This window comes from Lontra canadensis, unplaced genomic scaffold (assembly GCF_010015895.1).
Source record: "Lontra canadensis isolate GAN:19392208 unplaced genomic scaffold, GSC_riverotter_1.0 scaffold144, whole genome shotgun sequence".
Taxonomy (NCBI): Eukaryota; Metazoa; Chordata; class Mammalia; order Carnivora; family Mustelidae; genus Lontra; species Lontra canadensis.
This window is the reverse complement of record NW_022631138.1, coordinates 1597005-1618554: the sequence shown is the minus strand read 5'-3', so window position 1 is coordinate 1618554 and position 21550 is coordinate 1597005. Positions and strand designations below refer to the sequence as shown.

Here is a 21550-nt window from a genome sequence, read left to right as displayed (position 1 = left end):
CCCAGCCCAAGACCCCCGCTTCTCCCGGCAAGCTGAGGCAGGCTCCCTGACACAAGGCTGCTGCTTCCTCCCAGGTAGAGGTGATTCTCCCAGCACGGGCAGACCTCAGGGCTCTGTGACTGGGGCAAATGGCTACTCTATCATAGGGGCTTTAGGTCATGAATGACCTTTCAGAAGCCCACCCAGAGAGGAAGCTGACCACTTTCACCCAACCCAGTCAGCCTTTCTGAAACCCAACACGCTGACATACTTTCAGCACTTGGATTTTCCTATTCAATTATTGCACCATCTCAAAAGAAAACTCTCTTATAATTGGTGAAAATTAGGTTGGGTTGAACATCCACTGGCCTGTCCACACATCATTGAATCTGTTCCTTCAGAATAATTCATTCTGAGTTAGCAGGCCTGCGACAATGACCTTAAACCAATCACCTAGAAGCATCTCCAGGTTTGGCACTCAGAAAAACTGGCCCTTTCGAAAGGCCTTTTCTAGGGTGGACTGGGCCGTAGCCATTTTGAGGAGGCCCTCTAGGACAACAACCCATCCACTGCACAAGATGACATTGGAGGTGCCCTGAGGGCAAAGAAGGTTCCCCTCCTCGTACCCTCCTCTAGTCCCACCAGCCTCCCCATCAGAAGTCCATCGAGCTTGGAGCGCCTTCCCACTAGTTCAAAACTGACCATTTCAAATGGAAAATAAACAGAGAGAGGACAAAAAAAAAGTAACGTCAAATAGATCACCGAGGCAACTTGTCAACCCTCAGTTGCCTTCCTGATTTCTTTCCTAGCCCTAGTGTCACACCTTCCTTGTCATCAATTTAGCATGTAACATTTTTTTAATTAAAATTCAGTATCATTGAACAGGTCATCAAGTGTGAGCAGTATTTTCTTTGTTCTAAAAATCCACATGTAATGAAGCTGCCATTCACAATTGTTTTCCACTGGGCTGCTTATTAAAAAAAAATGATTTTCAATGAACAGAAATAGGTATATGTTCACAGCGTGGGGTCCCTCAGGAATGAAAACCTCACCAATCACAGCCCAGCTCCTGGGTGTGCGGTGGGGGGCTGTTGTCAGATGTCAATTTGGGCTGATTGTTTCTGAGGCCATGTGACTGCTATTCTTACGTCCTGTGGTGCATTTTATAGACTGATGTCATCTTTTAGAGATAAATGATTAGATGAATGTTTATAGATGAGTGCACGTTCACAGCGTGCTAGAGCCAGGGGAGGAGTCCCCACGACATCACCAGGAAAGGCTTTCAAGGGGACACAGGGATGGAGACGCTGAGCTGTGGCGCCCGTTGCCTGTGATAGAGGCCTCTGGCACCAGCAGACAAGAACCCTGAGAGTCAGATCCTCAAGTCCCCACCTGGAGAGGGAGCAAAACCAAGACAGACAGCTTCTGTCTCCCACCTCTGGAGGCACCAAAGGCCCCGCAGTGGGATCGCAAACCACAGCCCGGTCTGAGTTTTTTGTTTGACTTTAAGACCTGAGCCAACATGTGAAAACCTGGTCATTTCTGGCTCTCTTTACCAAATCGAGGAGATCTGCACCCATGGTATCTGCATTTTCTGTGGGTATCTGAGGCATAGCTTTGCCCCGAGACATTTAGGTGGGAGAAAAACTCTTCCTTTTCCTCATTGCCTATTGTCGGTATGGTCCTGGGCAAATCATCTTACAGCCTCAGTTTTCTCATCTCTATAATGGGATGACCTCAAGGCATGGTTCTGGTGCTCTGTAAGAAAGGCTTGGGAAAAGAGCCCAGCACCTGCACAGAGAGGATCTCAGTAAACACTCCTTCCCTGCTGCCTGCATGTCCTCAGGGGCTGCTGGTGTCCTCCAAGGGAAGACAACCAGCCATTCAGTGTGCAAACACCCTGCCTACCATCCTCCTGCTAAAATGGACAAATGCGAGGAGTGAGGACAGAATTAGTCAGAAACAAGCGGTTTCCCAGCTGTGGTCTCCAGGCTCTAATAACAAAGGGCTCGGCCCCGACTGGAGGGGAAGCAGGACTCCTGCGCCACAGAATGGCTGTCAGGACATCTTGGGTTTTTTGGTAACAAATCTCAAATAATTTAGGTCTTTTTAATTTGCAGCAAATCCAATTCCCTTAACAACATCTGCGGTAAAAGGTTAGGAGCGTGTGTGGAGACCAAGTGTGGAGGGGTTTTTCCTACCCCACCACCAAATCCAGAGTTACCCTCCAAACGTAATCTTATCAGATGTCACTGGTTCCACATAAACAGATCTGTGTATATTTCCAGTAGTTTCAGCTGAAACCAGTTAAGAACAGATGTGCAAAGCGTTGCCCGGCACTGATCCATTTAAATGTATTTTTCCATGAACAGCCTTTTCCCTCTCCCCTTCCTCCTAGGAGGGGGAAACAAGAAAGTGGAACCATCATTAAAGTGGATATTACACGCTTCTGAGCTCCCTGCAACCAGTGTTTGCTGTCGGTTTCCAAACGGCAATTTGGCACACGAGGCTGTGAACACAGTGGGGTGTGCATTTGACAGGCAGTGTTTGCAGTGAGACCACGTGGCTGGGAGGATGGGCCCACTGCTCCGTGGCCAGCCTTCCCCGATGCTGCGGAAACATGCAGCCCCCCACCCCTCGAAGGCACAAGTGACCAAGTTATCCACCTCTCTGATATCTTTAGTCTGTTTTTTTTTTCTTAGCTCAACGCATAAAAGGAGGAGGATATGAAAAAACTCTTACAAGTCAACAATAACAACAACAAAACTAAATAATCTAATTTAAAAAGGGGGAAAGGAATTCTTTTGAAGTTTTTATTGACTTATTTGACACACAGAGAGAGAGAGATCACAAGCAGAGGGAGCAGCAGGCAGAGGGAGAAGCAGGTTCCCCGCTGAGCGGACAGCCCTATTGCTCCATCCCAGGACCCCGGGATTAGGACCCGAGCTGAAGGCGGGCACTTAACCAACTGAGCCACCCAGACACCCGGGGGAGGGAGAGAGGATTTGATTAGATACCTCCCTAAAGCTGATATACAAATGGCTAGCAAGCATAGGAAAAGAGAGTCGCTATCGCTAAGAATTAGGGAAACTCAAAAGAAAGCTACAAGGAGGTATCACCTCCTACCCATTCAGAGGGCATATGTGTGTATATAACCAACAGGCCATAACAAAGGTTGGGGAGGGTGTGGAGAAATTGGAGTCCTCCCACATTGCCGGTGGGAATGGAAGATGGTGCCGCTGCTGTGAAAAACAGTAGGGAGGTTCCTCAAAAAATTAAAAATAGAACCACCGTATGATCCAGCAATTCCTGTTCTGAGTATAGTGCCGAAAGAATTGAAAGCAAGATCTCCGAGGGATATTTGCACACTCATGATCATAGCGGCGTCATTCACAAGAGCCAGAAGACAGAAGCAACCCAAGTGTCCTTCACCAGATGAATGGAGAGGCAGCTGGGGGTCTCCGCACGCGATGGAATGTTACCGTGGACTACAGTCAGCCTAAAAAGGAGGAAAATCTGTCACAGGCCACAAGATACATGAAACTTGGGAAGACCTTGGGCTGACTGAAATAAACCAGTCGCAAAGGCACAAATGCTGTGTGATTCCACTTATGTGGGATCCTTAGAGTCGTCAAAGTCAGAGAGACAGGAAGGAGACTGGTGGTTGCCGGGGACTGCGAGGAGAGGAGAACGGGGAGTCACTGTTGCATGGGTAGAGTTTCAGTTTTGCAAAATGAAGAAGGTCTAAGATCTGTTGTAAGACAGTGTTCATGTACTTGACCCTCCTGAATCGGACCCTTAAAATGGTTAAGGCAGTAAAAACAAAAATACGGGGAGAGGGTCTAACCCTGATGCTGATCTCATGGCTGGGAAGAGGGTCCAAGGAAATAAGACACACAGCAGGACTTTGGGCCTGCTGGTTGTGGAGATTATAACTAAGAGAATGAGATAGGATAGGTGACGTTTTCCCAGGTTGGAATTTCTGTTCTCAGGAACACTTTTCTCTCCGTTCATCCTTACCACGGTCTGCAGCCATCTCCCGGAAGGCCTCCGCTGGGCACTGGGCCTCTTTCTCAGTGCTCCCCTCTGGAACAGAGCTCCATCCCAGTGGCCCGTGTGTCCCCTGTGGCTGGCACTGGGGGTGGGAGGTGCCTGTCCCACCTTCAGTGGTCTCTGAGTAGACCCCAAGCTGTGGTTGTTTCCGTTAGGCAGATTTCCATACACTGACTTTGCACGGGGCATTGGAAAGAGGGAGGGAGGTCTTGGAGTTGGGGGGGGGGTGGGGGCGGGTGTTATGGCAGGTAAGCCTCAGGGGCTCGATGCCAGCTACAAGAAGCAACATGACCTCCAGTTCAAGGTCTGCCATCACATCACCCCAGCAGATCACCAGTAAAATGAGGATAAGGGCAAAACTGGCTTCATACACTCTGAAGATTCCAGATCTTGGTGGGGGGGGCTCTGTCTCCCTGGAGTTCTGCCCAGCCCAACTCCCTCCCCAGGGCATAGTATCCGGGAACCTCAACATGCCTGGGATGCTTGGGCAGTCTGGGTAGAGAGGTACCACGAGCACCTTTGTGTTTTTCCATGAGCGGGGACCCCGTGGGGATGCGTCCCGGGCTCTGACTGCAGTGTGAGGTGCTGAGGCCCCAGACAGAGACCCTGCCACAGTGATTGTTGGCAAGGTGTGTCACTTGACAGGAGGGGTCCCTCTTGCAGGGCTAGGTCACCGCAACAGGAAGATGAGCATCGGGCTTGGGAGGTGAGATCAGACTTTTTCAGGGGAAAACGGAACTGCATTTGTCTTAATGAGCAGGAAAGAACAAAATCAAAGCATTCGTTAACACTTCAAAGAGGTTCAAGGAGCACATTTGGTGCCCAATTAGTGTCTCTCCTGGCCAGGCAAGTTCCGGTAAAGAATCCCATTGTCCTAACCCAGGGGGAAGATGCCAGGGGCTTCTCTTACTGGCTGAGACTTGGGGCCTATGAGTGGGGGGTAGTGGTGGGAGGGTAGGGGGGTAAGGGGTGCTCCCTGGCCCAGGTTGGTGGGGGGACTGCTTCCAGGATTGCCAGCCCCATGCAGACCTCTGATCTGTTCAGGCGATCGCTCAAATGATCCAAACTTGTTCGTGAGGACCTTGATCTTCTGCAAGCTTCTCATATTTCCCATCTGTACTTCTTTCGCTTGATTATTGTCTTGCCTGCGATTCTGGTTGCAGTTCTTTTCTGTCCAGAGGTTCACACTCAAAGGCCATGATTTCTATAACCAACCCTGGACCTCACAGAAGCAAAAATCAGTAGGTTCAAAACTTGGTTCTTTTGTTCATTTGACTCAAACTGATTTGGGGCAACACGTCTGAGCGCAAGCCAGAAACCTCCAAAAAGAGGGCTACCGTCCGGTATCTTGTCGCTCCTCCAGAAGACCCAAGAACGCTAAGCAAGGGAGTGACATGCTTCTGCCCAGCCCAGAAAGATTCTAGCCCAGTGCTGCCCCTGATAGAGATAAGTCAGACTCCCCCACTCTGTCTCCATCTTCTCCAGAATGCTTCTGGATCCCCTTCATTTACTCATGTTCCTACCCCCAATTCACCGGTGTTTCAAAATCTACACATCCACACCCATCCATCACCCTGATTTCCAAAGCATTACAATCAGTGATAATTCTCAATTATCTTAATCAATACAGTGATGTTTCCCTAAAAGGACTGACAGCTCAGCCCATGACCTTTCTTTTCAGCCACAAACAAAAGGGGACTTAACAGATGTGTGTGTGTGTATGTGTGTGTGCGCACGCGCGCATGCAGACACACACTTGAGGGCACACATGAATACACGCACCCGTGCATGTACCTGAGTGCACGCCTGCCTAATGCACATTCTCTTAATGAAAAACAGGATAAATTACAGAGAATGGCAACCTAATGATTACAAAAAGGTATATGAGGCATAACCCATTAGTGAGCTACATTTTGTTCAAAACTGAGGTACTCAGGCAGAGTAACACGCCTTTGTGCCGGAACGCACTCAGCTGTAGCAATGACTAATAATACAGCCGAGGATCTGCTCACATTTTTCCCCTTTTGTGCCTATTTTCATAAGTTAATAACTCAAGCATGAAATTATTTCAGGCTGAGGACTGTTGGTAAGAACAGGGCAAATGTGTGGGAAACAACTTTTTTGTTGTTGTTGTTACTTAATTTAGTTCGGCTGTTTTTAAGTTAGAGGAGTGGAGATGTCAATGTGCCTTTTCTCCTGCAAGCCCAAGAAAGTTGGGATTTCATTACACAAAACAAATGTTTAATGACTGTAGATAGGAGTTACTCTTCATACAGGTATATGATATGCTTTTGTTTGGTATAGGTTGGGGCTTTTGGGGGGTTGGTGTTGGATGAAATTGAATCAGAACATTGTAAGTGACACCATCCTGAATTCATGTGCCTTCAACTAGGAAACTCCTATCCCACGGGCAAGTCAAACAGCCCTGTGAGCAAACAGCTAGCTGCCTTCCACAGTGGGAAGGGGCATAGGGGTGAAGGCTACTGCTGGGTATCAGTAAATTCCTAGAGCAGTGGAGAGAACAGAAACAAGATGAATAATAGTAATGCCTCTCCTTACAAAGTCTCAGGACTCTGGGGTTTACTAAGCATTTTCCTGTATCCAGAACCAGAGAAAGTCCAACTGCAGGAGACCAGATTTCATTCAAGTCTTTTAAAAAATTCTCTTGTCTCTTCTTTTATTGGGGCAGGAGACTTTGAAAGATACAGAAAAATAAACAGAATGATGTAAGGAACACCTGAGTAACCACATTCCAGAATTAACAGATGTTACTATTTTCTAAGGATGGCTCTTTTTTTTTTTTTTTTTTTAAGTAAAATAACGGAGTCATCACTGCTAAATTTGTACTCTTTCCTTCACAGATTGCAAAGTAAGAAGCAGAAGGGGAAAGGACTTGGCTGCCAGCAGCTTTCCCATCCTTTATGAATTGGATCTGTAAAGGAGACTCTCAGGTGGGTACGAACAACACCTATTGTCCCATTTTACAGATGACCAGCTAGGGGTCCCCAGTGGATATGAATAAGAGCCTCCCGGAGCTAAGTCCTGTGCTGGGCTCCCCAGACAGAGCAAAAGACAAAGCCTACAGCAGCCCAGACCCCAGCCACAGGGAGTGGTGCAGAGAGCACCTGTGTGAAGGAGAAGCAATTCCCTGTGGCCAGAGTCCGCTTAACCAGGCATGTAATTCAGAAGCAAGTCAGCAAATACTTACGGAGACATTCCATAGAAATACATGTACTTCGTAAGGTATATTTTAATCAGTAGCTCAATCATGGATCATTGCCAAAGAAAAGCAAAATAGATGGCCATTCTGTGAATCGATGGGACAATTTTTATTTTTACTAGATCACCCCATTTATAAATCTTTGATAAATCCCGCCTCCAGCCCTCCCAAATGGCATCTGAACGTGTTGAGAGGTGTTTGCTTGTTTGTTTGTTTGTTTGTTTGTTTAATTGAAGGTGAAATTGAACAAAGGTTTTTGGTGCCTTGTGCTTGCCTTGAACTGCTCGGGTTCCAGCTCTGTGCTGGACTTCAGCTAAGCCCACCTTGGGGCTGCAACAGGTTCCGCAAAGCCCCGCGCACCCTAAGCCCCACAGGAGCCGGCTCCGGTCCACCTGCTGCAATCCGGGAGAGCAGACTCTAAAAATACCGGGCTCCGCAGACTCACGCCGGCTCCTGGGGGGCTTCTAGACTGACAGCTCCGCTTACCCTGCAACAATGGGCTCAAAAAACGCCAAAGCAAAACAAAACAATCCGCATGTCTTCCAGTGGTTTGATGGTGCTCTAGAGAGTTTCCCTGGCCGTTTCAGAGCCTTGGAACTCCCCAGCACTGGTTTGAGAAAAGAAAGAGGCAGCAAAGCGGAGCGAGCAGGCTTGCTTTGGCAGGGTCTGGGGCTCTCGCGGCCACGGTCACCGTGACGCAGCGCCCCATCCCGGCGCGGGCCGACACACCACGGTCTCGCCCGCCCCTCTCCCACCCCAGCCCCCAAGGCTGCCTCCCTCCGCCCATCCCCAGAGGGCAAAAGGCGGAACGGAACTTCACAGTTCGCACATTTAAGGGAGAAAACCGTGTCCAGAGCACCTGAAACGGAGCCCACACAGTCTCGGGAGCGCCGGGTCTTTCGGCCCAGATGTGTGCAAAGGCTCGCCTGGGCGATTTGCAGAAGGATGCTTTGGGAGGGAGTGGGCGGAGAGCGTGGGGAAGTAACTTCTAGAGAGTGTCCTCTCCTCCCAGGCCTTACCGGGAGAACTTCCAAAGACAGAAAAACCACAGGGTTCCTGGTACTGGGGCTTTGACTTTATCAGCCGAGAGCAGATTCTTCCTGGCCAGAGTCTGGGCCCTTCCTCTGGCTGCCAAGGCAGAGAGACACAAGCAGACAGAAACTCGCTTGCTGGGGCGGGAGCTGACTCACACCTAGAGTTGTCTTTAATCCTCCGAATGTTGAGAGTCCTGGTGCTTTCTGCCTTCTTCTCTTTCCTTTAATCCGGCCCTGTGTCACCCTTCTAGACACCTCCAGTCCACCGAGAAGAGGACCTAAGGAGGGCTGGGCTGTCTTGAACACACCAAACCAATTCACAGTCTGGTGCCTTAAATAAAAAAGCAGAACAAAACAACAGGAGTGTTTCTAAACTAGATCAACTCCAGTTTGCTTGAAGGGAAAGGCTCACTATGGCTGGAGGTGACTGGTGTGACAAAAGAAATTGGGCAAAAGAAATTGGGGCAGGAAGAAATTAAGCTGTGATTCTTTGAATGGGGTTTGGCAAAATTTGTTTAATGACAGCCCCATCATTTCTAAAAACCCATGAGCAGCATGCGAGAGTTCCAGGGGTTCCAGTGGGTTCCAGATGCCCCATGTCCTCGTAATGCTTATTGTGGTCAGTCTCCTTCATGGTAGTCATCCTAATGGTTGCATTGTGATCTCTCCTGAAAATAATTTGCATCACTTCTTTCTAATTCATAGATCTTTGGTGATATGTCTATGTAGATATTTTAGCCATTTCTTCATTGGATTGTCTGATTTCTTATTATTGGGTTTGGAGAGTTCTTTATATATAATGGATTCAAGCCCCTTATTAAATATATGATTCGCACATGTTTTCTCCTATTTGTAGCTCATCTTTTCATGTCCTTTTGTTTTTAATTTTGAAGGAGTCCAACAGATCACTTTCTTTTTTTTCTTGTATGTATCATGCCTTTGATATATCTAACAAATCTTTGCCTAGCCCAAAGTCACAAAGATTTTCTTCTGTTTTCTTCTAGAAGCTGTGTTTATTTCAAGCTATGATGACCCGTTTTGAGTTCATTTTTCTACATGGCATGAGGTAGGGATTGAAGCTCACTTTTTTTGCCTATGGATAGCCCAGTGTTCCCCCCGCATTTGTTGAAAAGACAACCATTTCTCCCTCCCCGCATTGCTTTCCACTTTTGTCAAAAATTAGTTGTTCATACAGGAGTGGATCTGTTTAGTCTCGGTTCTGAAGTTCTACTAATGTCTGTGCTCATGTTTACTCCACTGGTTTGATTATTGTCACTTTATAATAAGTCTTGAAATCCCACAGTGTTAGTTCTCCAACCTTGTTCCTCCTTTGCAAAGTTGTTTTGACTATTCTAAGTCCTTTGCATTTCCATATGAGTTTTAGAAGAAGTTTGTCAATTTCTACAAAAGTCCCTGTTGAGATTTTTCCCAGAATCACATTGATGTTACAGATCAATTTGGTGAGAATGTATACCTTAAAAATACTGAGCCTTCTGACCCATGAACACAGTGTCTCTCTCTCTCTCTGTCTCTACTTAGGTCCTCTTTCATTTCTTTTAGCAACATTTTAAAATTTTTGATGTGTAGATCTTGTCCACCTTTTGTCAGATTCCATGTAATTATTTTATACTTTTTGATATTACTGTAAATAGTACTTTTAAAATTTCAATTTCCAGTGGTTCACTGCAAATATACAGCAATGCAAGTGATTTTTATGAATTAATCTTGTATCCTGTATCTTTACTAAAGTTATTTTTTTAGTTCTAGGGGCTTTTTAGTTCTTTACAATTTTCTTTGTAGACTCTTGCCAATAAAAACAGCTTTCTTTTTCTATTTCCAACCTGGATCTCTGGATTTCTTTTTCTTGAATATTACACTGGATAGAGTCTTTAGGACAGCGTGGAATAGAGTCTCTGATAATTTCTGATCTCAGGAGGGAAAGCATTCAGTCTTTCATCATTAAGAATGATGCTAACAGGGCGTCTGGGTGGCTCAGTGGGTTGGGCGCCCAACTCTTGGTTTCAGCTCAGGTCATGCTCTCATGGGTCATGAGATCAAACCCTATGTTGGGATCTGCACTCAGTCCAGAGTCTGCTTGAAAGGTTCTCTCCCCCTGCCTGCATATTTTTTCTCTTTCTCTATCAAATAAATAAATAAGCCTTTAAAAATTAAAACAAGAAAAGGATGATGGTAACTATAGGAACTATAGGGGCACCTGGTTGGCTCAGTTGGTAGAGCATCTGACTCGATCTCTGGGCTGTGAGTTCAAGTCCCATGTTGGGCATGGAGCCTACTTTTAAAAAAATGATTTTAGCTATACATTTTTAGTGGATGTCCCTTATCAGGTTGAGGAAGTTCCCATCTTCTCTTAGTTGGCTAAGAGTTTTTATCAGGAATATTTGTTGGATTTTATCAGATGATTTCTCTGCACTTACTGAGACTTACCACAGTTTACGAGTGTCACCATTTGACAAGTTTGAGTGAAGTGTGGAAAATTTACCTCTCTGTATGTCACTTTACCCTCTCTGTTTATAATAGTCCATTGTCTCAGATATTTCTTCTACATACTTTTAGAATCCCATTAGATGGTGTTAACGGTTTTTGCCTCCCTCAATCATCAACACAATTTTGAAAACTCAAGAGGAAAATGAAAAGCTCTTGTAATGACCAATATTACTAACACTGTTGCTTATCTTTTTTCTTCCTTACTGATGCTCCAATACTCTTTGTTTTATTGTTTCCTTCTTTGTTTAGAAAAATTCTTTGAGTGGCATCTGGGTGGCTCAGTGGGTGAAGCACCTGCCTTTAGCTCAGGTCATGATGGGCTCAAGCCCATGTCGGGCTCCCTGCTCAGCAGGGAACCTGCTTTTCCCTCTGCCCCTTCCCCTGCTCCTGCTCACTCTCTCTCTGTCAAATAAATAAATAACATCTTTAAGAAAGAAAGAGAGAGAGAAAGAAAGAAAGAAAAACTCTTCTAGCAGGGCACCTAGGTGGCTCAGTCGGTTAAGCATCTGCCTTCAGCTCAGGTCATCATCTCAGGGTCCTGGGATCAAGTCAAGCTTTGGGCTCCCTGCTCAGCAGAGAGCCTACTTTTCCCTCTCTCTCTGTAGCACCACCCCTCCCCCACCCTATCTCTCTCAAATAAATAAATGAAATCTTTCAAAAACTTAAATCTGTTTTAAAAAAAGAAAGAAAAATTATTTTAGCCATTCTTATTCTGTATGTCTGTTGGTGACAAATATTCTTAGATTTTTGGAGAATGCTTTGATTTCCCTCTCATTCCTGAAGGATCTTATCACTAGAAAGGACCTTTCAGCTGGATGTAGGATTCTGAGTTGGCCACTTCAACACTGCAACACTCTGGCCTCCATGGTTTCTCATAACAGTTTTCTGTCATTCACATTTCTTCCCCCCTCCTCCCCTATAGGTGGAGTGTCATTCTTCTCTGTTTGCAATGTATGTTCTTTTCTCTCTGTTTTTCAGAAGTTTGTGATGTGCCTTGATACAGATTTCTTTGGGTTTATCCTGTTTGATGTCTTGGCTTCTTAAATCTGTGGTTTTATGGTTTTTGCCACATTTGGGAAGTTTTAAGCCATTACTTAACTGAACACTTTTTCAGTTCTGCCCTCATTTCTTCTCCTTTCAGAACTCCGGTGTCATGGAAGTTAGATCTTTTGGTATAGCACCACATATCCCGGAAGCTCTGTTACTTTTTTCTCTGGCTCATTTTCTTCTCTCTGTTGTCCAGAATGGCTATGGAACATTGTCCTATCTTTGAGTTCACTGTTTCCCTGTGATACTGTGGATGAGCACCTCCATTCATGCAGGGTTTTTGTTATTGTTTTGCTTACTATATTTTTCAGTTCTAAAACTTCCATTGGGTTCTTCTTTCTATTTTAACTTTCTTGCCCAGGAACAAATTGTCATTTGTTTCAAGAGTATTTGTCATTACTCTTTGAAACATTTTTATGGTAGTTGCTTTAAAATGTCCATCAGATCATCCTAACATCTCTGTCATCTTGGGATTAGCATTTATGGGTTATTTTCATTCAATTTGAGATCTTCCTCATTGTTGGTATGAGGAGTGATTTTCTATTGAAAACTTGGCATTTCAATTATTGTGTCACAAGATGCTGGATATTATTTTAACCATCTGTGTCAGGTGGCTTCCTCTGGGGAAGGGAAAATGGTTGGTGGCAGTGAGGTGGGAAGTCCAAGTTCCCTACTTGGAATCTGTTGACAGAGGTAAAAGTAAAAGAGGCCTCTCCCTTATGGCTGGGTGGGGATAGAAGTTCTGGCTCCCCACAGGGCCTCCACTGATAACTGCTTCAAATGGAGTGTCAGAGTGCCCTGTTGTGACTCCCCACATGGCCTTATTACCACTCAAAAAGGGAGAGAGCTTCCTGTGATACCATCTGAGTGGAAAAGGTGAGGAGAGCCTGGTCTCTGCCAGGGCAGGGCGTGAACATCCAAGCTCCCCACATGATCTCCGCTGACCGAGGAGAGAAGCTTGTTAACTCCGCAGGTGAATGTCTCCGCCCCCCTGCTCAGCCTTCTCAGACATCATCCTGGGAAGTCAAAAGATGGGGAAAGAATGAAACTTGGGGGTGGGACATCTGCCTACATGTCCTCCTCACCTCATCACATTTGTCACCACACATACCTCCTTAGCAGAGCTATGCAAACACTGGCCAGGGAGCTGGGTAGGTTTTATCTCCTTTAGCTTTCACACCCATCCTGTGGGGTAAGGGTTCAACGCTCTCTATCTTACACATTGGGAACTGGAGGCAGGGAGGTTGAGTAATTTGACTAAGGGAAGCATGAGTCTAAAGCAGAGTTCTCAGCTGGGTCTGAGTCCGATGTCCTTGCTTTATGGCCACCACGTGTTACTATTCACTGAATTCTGAATAGAGGGAATGAGTGCCCTTTGGGGATATGAGTTTCTAAAGGTCAGAAGGAAGGACCCAGAGAAAAGCTAAAGACTGTCTCCAGGGGTGGCCGTGGACCTGCATAGTTCAAGAGAAATCTTCTGTGGAGTTGCATGGAAGGAGCTGGGACTCCAGAATTGGAAAAACCTGGGTTCAAACCAGACTCCACACAAATCCCACGGACGGCAGGAATTTGGGCAAGCTGCGTAAGCCCTCCAAGCTTCTGTTTTCCCATCTGTACAATGGCGTGATGATGGTGTCTCTTCCAAGCTGCCTGGAGCATGCAGGGAGGTAACACACACAGAACGCCTGGGCAGTGACAGGTCACAGCACTTGCCATATAGGTCTGGCTTTTGATTTTATTTGCTATTGCTCTGAAAAGTGGCAGGCACTACAGACCCAGAAACTTCAGCTGACTGGATGGACGATACCATGCTATAGGGCAGGGGCAGCCCAGAGCTTTTCCAGAAGTTGGGAGGCCGAACAGAGTCCAAGACCTTATAGGAGACTCTTTGCTGGGACCCAAGCTCCCCGCATCGGTGGGACTGAGGGCCTTGCCACCTGGAGAGGCCCTCCACAGTCTCTGCCCTGGTGGCTGTGGTGGTTCCCGCCAGGGAGAGAGCCACAGTTCCCGTTGGCTCTCAGAAGGCTCTCCAGCTGCCATCTTTTGGAACGCGTCTCTCCATCCCGGAGGGAAGTGGATGGTGGAGAAAGGAGGCCAGTGGTGGCGCTGGGCTTTACGAACACTAGTATCTTAGCTCCGGTGGGCTTGCCACCAACCCCGAGCCAGGGCCGGCGTCACGAGTTCTGGTGCGCTGCACGCTCACTGCACCCACAAGATGTATTTGCCAACTTATTATAAACAGATGACATTTCTCATCCTAACGTGGCTGTTGGCCCCCTGCCCATGAATTTTAGCCTCCAGGAGAAAAACAATTGCTTAAGCTGAGCGTTCACTACTTTTACTTTCCACACACTGCTCAGGGTTCCTTCTGGTTCCCAGCGCGCACAGACACATGTATAGACACACGCGTACGTGCAGCCACACACGTGCCTGCCCAGGGACACACCAGTCGTGTGTCCGCTGACCCCCTCTCTGCTGGCTGTAGATGGTCTTCTGACTCACATGTGGAGTTCGGGAGTGTTGTGCTTGCTGAGATGGTTATGGAGATATATTTTGGCTTTTCAGGAAAAATCCTCTGTGTGTCACCATACATTTTCCCATTTAATAAACACACCCTGGCTTCTGCTTCCAGACTCTTCTTCCCCACCCCACCCCCTGAGAGATAAATGCTTTAATAGCCCACTTTATTGGCTAATGTCCAACCTGCCTTTCACATGGGGCTGCTGAGGCCCAGGGAAGGGAGGTCACTTCATCGAGGTCCCTAGTAGGTTAGCAAGTGACAGAGGTTCTCCAGCCCCACCGCAAGCACCGACACCATCGTGAGGGGACCCTTTCAGCCACCCCGTCTCCTTGAGGTTGACCAGAAATGATGACTAGAGATTCAAAGATCCAGCCAAACCAGACCCAGAGGAGCCCTGGGCAGTGGGACTCAGGCTAATTCCTGTCAATCTGAGTGCAAGTGATTTCGTAAGAGAAAGTCAGGTGTAGGCTTGCACACGATTCCCTCTTTGCCTTTCCAGAATCCCATCCAGCTTCCTTCCCCGCTCCTGTCCATGTTTATAGTTCCTCCCTCCTGCTCTGTTTCTGTCTCTTTCTCTCCTTCCTTCTTTCAGAAAGTGCCCCTCATCTTCCCCTTTCCTCAGGCCAAACTTATCACCCAATATGGGCCTATGGAATTCTTTCCTCCAGAGCCAGGCAAGTGGGCCCAAAACAATGTCCAGGCTGCGCGCCTTGGGGGTCCTACATCAAAGATGCAGGAGACAACTGTCTCCCTGTCCCCTGATAGGTCCGCAGCCCATCTCTCCCCACAATGTCTCTGCCCAGGAAAACAGCCTGGGGTGCCCCTGCAGACACCCAGACATTCAGATCCTGCAGGGCTGGTGGCCCGTTTCTCTGGCCCTTTCTTTGTGTAAAAAGTCCACTAGGCAGGCCAGTCTGGGAAGGGGATTCTAGTCAGATCATGGAACAGATGTGTGTGCATACGGGGAGGTGCCTGTATCTGTCTGATGCCTGTGCGTTTGTGGCACACGCACGGGCACACTCACACATGCACACTCATGGCGCATGTGCCCACATTCACACACGCATGTGCATGCCCACGCCAGTAGGCTCGTCCACAGGGAAGCTGCTCTGGGCCTTTCGCTTGGCTCGTCGTTAGCTCAGAACCGTCTCTGCCTGGCAGCTTGTCAGATTGGTCTCTGTTGAGGTTCCCTCTGTTTGCACCCACCTGACAGCCCTCCTCTCGTCAGGCCCAGGGAGGGCCTCAATGAGACCCAAACCCTTCCAGAGGTCCCAGGACAGCCATCAGCTCCTGTGCCCAGAGAGCACATTCCAAACATCCACGGGGCAGCTGGCCAGGCCCTTCGGTGCCAAGGTGACACTCGTCCTTCCCAGAGGGACAGCTGGGAGCTTGCTCCTGCCAGCCTCCTCTGTGACACGAGAAAGGAGTCTGTTCTCCACTCGGGGCCCTATCCTGGAGCCAAGGAGCTGAGCGCCAGGCCAGCATACCAGGGGCTTGGCACGAGGGTGTCACCCACAACTGCTGTAATTCAAAAGACAGACTCTGAGGTCAGAAACTGGAGTGTGTGACACTGTGACAGAGTGCAAAGCCACAGCAGAAGCAGGGCCCCTCCCTGGAAATGCCCCGTCCCCCGCCTCACTTCTCCAGGTCCAGTGTCATGAGAGTCCATGTTTAATTGCAGTGGGGCAAGAAGGGAGAACCATGGAGTTTTATTGCAAACCTGCCCGGAGGAGGCGGTGCCTTGGGCATATGTTTGCTCACCCTCCGCCACACGTTCAAGTACCTAGTGGGCACCAGCAACTGCAAATTTTTTTTTAGTTATTTAACATTTATAAACGTGTTCTCCTCTGCCTGCCTCCAAAAGGATTTTGAGACCCTACAAGATCCATCATTAATGTGCACTAATTAATGCACAACAGGGTGACGACTTCAGGGCAGGGGAATGGATGAGAGCACAACAGGGTGATGACTTCAGGGCAGGGGAGTGGATGAGAGCAGGCCTCGGACGCGGGCAAGGAGCATACCTCCTATCACGGGCAGCTGAGCCAGTGGGACCCTCCCCATCCCCGACCCCACTGTCTTCACACCTCAGACGCCAGACCAAGCAGTGGTGACCTAGCCAGGAGGTGGGGTTGGGTGGGGATGGCCTCCACCTGGGCACACCCTTGCCGTATCTGGCTGTCCCTGCGATGCAAGAAGAATAGGGATATTTCACTTTTTCAAGTTTAGAAGTATGTTTAATAGAAAGTATGTTTAACCGTTGAACGTGGTACAAAATGTAAAAGGTCTGAGCCTGGGTAGCTCAGATGGTTGAGCGTCTGCCTTCGGCTCAGGTCACAATCCTGGGATCCTGGGTTGGAGCCCCACATTGGGCTCCCTGCTCAGTGGGGGCCTACTTCTCCCTCTCTCTCTGCCCCTCCCCCTGCTCGTTCTCTCGATCTCACTCTCAAATAAATAAATAAAATCTTAAAACACACACACACACACACAAAATGTAAAAGATTAGACCAGTGTATGCAGAAGAGCGCCTCTTGCTGCTACCCTCAAGACCCCTGGATTCCTTCTCCAGAAGCGCCCCCCAACCTTACCAGACTTCCAGGGATCGGTTCAGGACCACTCGCCGCACACACAGGCTGTGCCTACGTTTTGCTATGGAAAGGTTAGCGTAGTGTCCTAGTTCACTTAACCAGCTGCAGAATGTCAGACGTTTGGATGGTGTCCAGTCTTTGGCGAACACAGGCGACGCTGCCGGAGAGCCTTTACTCGTGCGCCGGGCTCACAGCCTGCGAGAGCGTGGCTCGATGAATTCTCAGAGCCGCGGTTCACCGGGAAAGGGACAAGCGCGTTTGTAGCGGGGATGGATGTTGCCAAATTGCCCTCCCCTAAAACTGTCCTGCTTTACAGACATCAAGGATGCCTTGGAGCTCCTGTCATGTTTCTGAACATGGCACGTGATCAGAATGGGACGGCCCGAGCGATGACAGATGGCATCTCGGTGTCAATGTAAATTACATTTCTCTTCCCACAGGGGATGCCAAGCGGCTCTTCGGGTGCCTGAGGGCCATTCCTACAGGAGCCCCACGCCTACAGCTTGCCAGTTCCCATCCTTCGCCCGTTTGTCAGTGTGTGGCCTTTTCTTGATGGGTAGGAATCTGTGTACATTGGGGATAGTCACACTTCGCCTGTGATATTAGCCAAAATAGTTTTTCCCAGTTTGACATTTGCCTTTTTGGGCTGGTTTATGGTAGGATTGGCCCCAGAGAGAAAACTTGATTTTTATATAGTCGTTTTCATCAATTCTTTCTGTTTGGGGTTTTATGTTTTGTGTTTGTGCTAAGGCATTCCTCCTTCTGATGTGAAAAGGTAAAAAATATTTTATTTTAAAACTTTTATGGTTTCTTTTCTTTTCTTTTCTTTTTTACATTTCAATAGTTGGGCTATGTAGATTTTGTTTGGATAGGTCATTGAAATATGGATTCACCTTTGTTTTTTCCAGATGGCTCCCCCGTCCTGTCATTCCAGTACTCTTTCTTTCTTTCTTTCTTTCTTTCTTTCTTTCTTTCTTTCTTTCTTTCAAGACTTTATTTATTTGAGAGAGAGAAAGTGGGAGAGAGCGCAAGCAGGGGAAAGGACAGAGGGAGAGGGAGAAGCAGACTCCCTGCTAAGCAGGGAGCCCAAACCAGGGCTCGATCCCTGGACCCTGAGATCGTGACCTGAGCCAAAGGCAGACACTTAACCCACTGAGCCACCCAGGTGTCCCCCAGCACTTTCTCTTGAATGAACCACCTTTCCCCACTGATCAGAAATGCCTCCTTTCTCCTCTCACAGAGGCCTTGTTGCACTTGCCTCTCCTCTTGGCTTTCCACTCTGAGGAGCAGAAATGCTTTTAAATGAGTATAATACAGAGGCTCAGAACCGCAGGCCAGAAAACATCCCAAAAGGCCTTCCTTTTACCCTCCGGTTTAAAACACAGAGAAGAACGTTCCTCGCTTTAGAAAATACAACCTTCTCTGTTTGTTCAACTTCTCCCTCTGTCATCCGTAAACACTCCTCCCCCACCCTTGTCTTGCAGGCAGGCCCCGGGGGCCTGAAGGGGAGCATTCAGGCTGCTTGCCCTGCATAAAAGTCCAGACATTTGGGCTATGAGGGAAGGAACCCAACTCGGAGTAGCTGGGAAAGAAATGTATGGGTCACCGCAAAAAGTGCAGGACTGGCTTGACTCCATGATGTCAACAGGACTAGGTCTCAGTCACCCCGTCTCTCTTGAGGGGGGCTCTCCACCAGCGGTGGCTGTGAGTTGGCTGCTAGCAGCTTAGCTCAAAGACTGTCCTCTCAGCAGCCCAGGTGACAGACATGGGAATGGCATGACGGGACCATCTGCCTGGACTGGTCACTGGACATGGGGTGTGCTGGTTCATGGTTCTGGGTCACTGGTCCAGGCAGTCCACCAAAATGGTGCAGGCTGGTCCTGGAAGGATGTTGGTGCCAGAGAAGGGGGAACAGATCCTGAATGGAGGTCACAGCGGGTGTGCCCCACGCGGTGTTCTTTCCCTGACCTTCTACACCTTCGTTCTTCTTTCCTGGAAGTATAAGATACAGCTGTTGTCCCGCGGAACTTGTCACCCTGGTCAAGTGACTTCACTTCAAGCCTGAGATGAAGATGTTGTGAGGCTTAACTAAAATAACAGACCTCAAGTATATGTCACCTTGTGCCCAGCAACTCACTGCTCATTGGCTCAACTAGGTTAAAAAGTTCTGATCACAGTGCCCCAGGACAGAAAGAGCTCGTCTCTCTCTGCAGCTCCAGGTGTGACCCAGCTGCAGAGGAAAACAACAACAACAAGAAGGAGAAGGAAGAGAAAGAGGACAAAGGGAGGGGAAAGGAGAAGGAGAAAAATGAGGAGAAGGAAGAGGAAGGAGAAAATTGGTAGGTGAAAGGCAGGAAGAGCAAGTAAGAGTCCAAATTACACCATCATAAGATACTGTGATGGCCCAAGGACAGCCTATTATAAGCTGCAGCCACCGGGGAAAAAGAATCTGAGGACTCTGCCACCCTAGCTGAAGGAGGTACAAAAGGAAACCAAACCCTTTGAGCATTAAATCCTCTCCCCTTGCCCAGCCTGTGACAATTCTCATTGAAAATAACCCAGAAATAAGTTTTGATGGCATGTGTTGCTAATGCAAATGCACCCACGTTTGCATTTTTCGTTCTGAATAATATTTTACTAGTGAACCTCTCTTAGGCCATTACCCTATTTCTATTCTCTCATTTACTAATTTTATCCAGGAGGTAATGTGCCCAACTAAGAGATTACGTTTTTCAGGCCCCTTTGCTAGTCACTGCAGCCATGTGACTAATTTCTAACCAATAAGATATAAGTAGAAGTATGGGATTTATGAGAAGGTAAGTTAAAAGGAACTAGCTCAGGGTGCCTGGGTGGCTCAGTCGGTTGAGTGACTGCCTTCAGCTCAGGTCATGACCCTGGGGTCCTGGGATCAACCCAACCTTGGGCTCTGCTCAGTGAGGAGTCTGCTTCTCCCTCTCCCTCCGCCTGCCGCTTCCCCTGCTTGTGCTCTCTCTCTGTATTAAATAAATTTAAAAATCTTTAAAAAAAAATAAGGAACTAACTCAGTTATGCAGATATTCTCTTCCTCCTTCATTAGGACAGTAGGTGTGAGAGCAGGAACTCCTGCAGCTTCTTTGTCACTTTGAGAGTAGAAACCAGGGCCAGGGTAGTGGAATGGAAAGACAAGAAGAAACAAGCTCTTTAAGACTTTTCTACAGGTATACAAACACTTGTGTTTATGCTTCTGTCTTTTGGTATTTTCTGCTAAATGCAGCTAAATACAATCCTAACTTGAAACATATGATTCATCCCTTAGCAGCCTTTCTGATTACCCTTGGCTGATCTTCACCTTCTGGAGGAGTAGAAATGTGTGTGTGCCAGTATCCTAATAGTCTTGGCCTCCTCCAGACCTGAGAAGAGTTCCCATGGAATTTGGACCCCATGGGGCCTTAGGGAGGTGTGTCCTTGTCTGGGCTACTTCCCTCTGGTGAAACAAAGGCACTTTCTCTTTGCACTAGGGAAGGATTCAAGACTCACTGATCTACATTATCAAATCTTGCAATTCATGTGGTTTATTTCGCAGTGCTGGGCCCTGTTTGGTAAAAATGAACCACAGTCATTTTACTAGATCTTTAAAGAAAACTTTTGTCAAACGGTAACTTACACCAGATGTCTGATTCTGCTTGTAATAGTTTATAGTTGACCAATCACTTTCTGTGCCTTATCACCACACTCCCACCACCACACGTACACACCTCAACAGAACAGGATGGATGTACCAGTTGCCCCAGAACCTGGGACTCAGTTACTGCATGATCATCAGACTGGTCCTGCCCTGGGTCAGACCAGGTGATGGGGACAAAATTTTATTAAAATCCTTCCTAGAATGGTCATGTTTTTAGAATAAAGTATTGAAAACACTATCCTGACAGCAAAGTAAAAGCAGATTTTTATCTTAAGCTGCTTGTTGGTGATTGTTAAAGGCATAGACACAACAATCCAATCTTTGAAACTAGAATGTAAGCGTCCTTTTCGGTATTGTACCAGTCAGCAGTGCGTGGGACAAATGACAGAAAACTCCACTCAAGCTAGCTTAACCAATCAAGGAACGCACTGACCCAGGAAACTGAAAAATCTGGCAGGGGCTCTGCTCTTGGATCCTGAGTCACTGAAGATCCGATTTTGTACCTCCTCCCCACGTCGTAGGATGCGGGGGGCAGGGGCGGACTGGCCCTCCCCTCTCTCTCCACTGCACAGCCCCTCAGTCATTGTGCTCTGCCACCCAGGGAGGGCCCCTCCTGCAGGCTCCGGCAAAAGAGAGAGGATTTCTGTCCCAGGAAGCTCAGCAAACGGCCCCTCAAGTTACATGGGCCCAAAGTCAAGGCAAAGGAACAAGCTAATTGGTCTAAGCCAAAGAGGGCCTACCCCCTCCCCAAATATGGGGTAAGGGGAACCCACCCAACCAGCGGATCTGGTGCTGTCAACAGGGGGTGCTTCCCAAAGGAAGTTCTGGGACCTAAACTTCAGGGTGATGAATGGATATCAGGGGCCCAATTTGCCCACCTCTAATATTCACCTTACCAGACACCCCGACTATCGTGGCCGGTGATGTGTGAGCCTTACC

General features: G+C 47.8%; 1 long non-coding RNA gene across 3 annotated transcripts in view; it reads left to right on the top strand.

Annotated features, from left to right (window-relative positions):
• The window catches only part of LOC116858879, a 135641-nt gene that overhangs the window by 106744 nt on the left and 7347 nt on the right, over positions 1-21550 (top strand). The window contains exons 3-5 of one of the 3 annotated variants that reach the window (XR_004381035.1): positions 6894-6983; positions 9291-9352; positions 18432-18735. This is a non-coding gene — a long non-coding RNA (uncharacterized LOC116858879). Of the gene's footprint in view, positions 1-6893; positions 6984-9290; positions 9353-17387; positions 17474-18431; positions 18736-21550 lie in introns of those variants that run through there. The other 2 variants (XR_004381031.1, XR_004381033.1) reach the window with 2 other exon arrangements.